Genomic DNA, 2,269 nt, shown 5'->3' on the forward strand with positions numbered 1-2,269 from the left:
TCATGATGTAAAACACATTTAAGGAAATGGATGCCTAAAGGACTCTGGAGGACTCTGAAGCATGCCATACCCACCACTGTCCTACAGGGTAGGTCAGCCATCACTCACATGGACGAGGGAGGTGGGGTCTTTGTGTTGCTCCCACTATCTGGCCAGCACACAGTCTGTCTGAATCCTGAGCGGTAGAGCAGATGCGCCTGGCATCCACATTGTGGCTCATGCCCTCAGTCACCTAGAGCCTGCTAAAGTCTATGTGGACACCTGGCCATTGGATAAAGGGATAGACAGAAGGTATGGTTCACCTCTTGGGTTTGCTCCAACAAGGTCTCCTCACATAAACTTTGCTCACTGTTGAGGGTGTGGAAGGCATGCCACTGAGGTCCAGATACCCAGGAGTCTGGGGCAGAATGAAGGCATGCATTCAAGGCTGGCTGCTGCTAGCATTATGGAGAGACTATATACAGGACTCTTGCTTGCTAGACCTGACAGCAAAGGCCTGCCATCTCAGCTACTTGGAGGGCTGAGACAGGAGAATAATCAGTTCAAGGTCAGCCTGGGGAGCTTGGATGCTTTTTCAAGAAGTAAATAGAGGGAGGGCTGGGAATGGAGAAAACTCAGAGTCAAGAGTTCTTACTCAGAGTGCACAAGATCCTGGATCTGTCTCCAGCAACATGGACACACACATGCACATGTGGACACATACACCTGCCCACCAATTCTGCAGCCAATTCAAGCAGTCTACCCTGCCTTACAACTTTTGCTCACTTCCAAAGGCACTTAGGGTTATGAGATGGCTCAGCAAATAAATCCTGAAGTTGAGTTCAGTCCCCAGGACTGACATAGAAGGAGAGAACAGACTCCTATAAGTTGTCCTTTGACCTCCACAGGCAAGCTGTGTGTTTTGTGCACTACACACAAACACATAGTTTTTTTTTTTTTAATCGTTTTTCCTAAGAGTTCTGTTAGAATTTTGTCTACAGGCAAAATTGTCCCTTCTTTTTCTCTGTCCACAGACTTGTCAGCCAGGTGGTGGAACTTTCCTCCCAGGCCAGTAAAGAAGCAGCTTTGACAAACCAGGAAGTCTGGGAAGAGACAGAGGCCACCCTCACCAGCAGCCAGTGATACTTCAGTCCAGAAGCCTGCAAGGGACCATAGTCTCCATCTGGGACAGGACGGATTACAACAGGCCTGACCCTTGGTTGCCTCAGGCAGCCAGTGCTTCCTGAGGATTTCCTAGCTGCCTTTTCTGTTCATCATTGTGTATTATTGCAGTAATAAAAAACCTAACAAAAACATATACCATTTTATCTCTGTAATCAATAGCAATTAAAATTGTTCTAGAACAGTCCTCAGATTAAGACGTCAGATCCATGATCTTCCATGCGATGTTTTCATCCTGAGGTTTTGCTTTGCTACAAATGGTTCTGGGAGGGAATCAGTGATACCTACCACAGAGTAAACTGGTTTCTAAGAATCCATTTTGGAAAAAAAATAGCTTAGGTGAGCATGGGAACATGCAGTGGAAGGGGAAGAAGCAGAGAACTCCGAGGATGTGGCTGACTGTGCAGCATAGCTCCTCCACTCTCTAGCTCTGTATCTCTGAGAGAACTTATGAGCAACTTCTACGTGCTTCTGCGAATCTCTGAAATCATGATAAAAATAATAGGGAAGCAATCTCAAGGTGTCATCAAAGTGAAAAATCAAATATATTTTCTCTACTTCATGACTCATTCGTAATCTACAAATGTTTGCTATCATCATTTTATAGTGAAATAAAATTGAGTGCTAGAGAAAGATATTAGGAAGGGTTTGAGTACTTAGGAATGCCACAAGAATATGAGTTTAAACATTCAAAGAAAATAGAGGAAATCACACATGCCCATTTTTTCACTGTATTGACATGCAAAGCAATTCAAATGATTATTTTCCAAATGGACCCTGATGGATTCATATCAAGATGACCACTGTGCAAGTTAGTAACTGTATTGGTGCTTTTAAAAATGTTTGTTTGTTCAGTTTTGTAAGCTGAACACAGGCTAGAGTTATTTGAGAAGAGGGGACCTCAACTGAGAAACTGCTTCTATCAGATAGGCCTATGTGCAAGAATCTGGAGACATGGAGACATGATTCATTTATTTTTTGTTAATGATTGATTTGGATGGGCCTACTTCATGGTGGAGCAGTGTAACAGTTGGGTGGTCCTGAGTTATATAAGCAGGCAAGTTTAATAAGCCATGAGAAACAATCCAGTCAACATTTTTCCTCCATG

General features: G+C 43.6%; 1 long non-coding RNA gene across 1 annotated transcript; it reads left to right on the plus strand.

Annotated features, from left to right (window-relative positions):
- The first annotated feature begins 48 nt into the window (after positions 1-48).
- Positions 49-1,348, plus strand: LOC114639140. Its single transcript, XR_003713964.1, has 2 exons — positions 49-88; positions 1,014-1,348. It is a non-coding gene; the product is annotated as an uncharacterized LOC114639140 (long non-coding RNA).
- The last annotated feature ends 921 nt before the right edge of the window (positions 1,349-2,269 follow it).

This window comes from Grammomys surdaster, unplaced genomic scaffold (genome assembly GCF_004785775.1).
Source record: "Grammomys surdaster isolate TR1022 unplaced genomic scaffold, NIH_TR_1.0 125686, whole genome shotgun sequence".
Classification (NCBI taxonomy): domain Eukaryota; kingdom Metazoa; phylum Chordata; class Mammalia; order Rodentia; family Muridae; genus Grammomys; species Grammomys surdaster.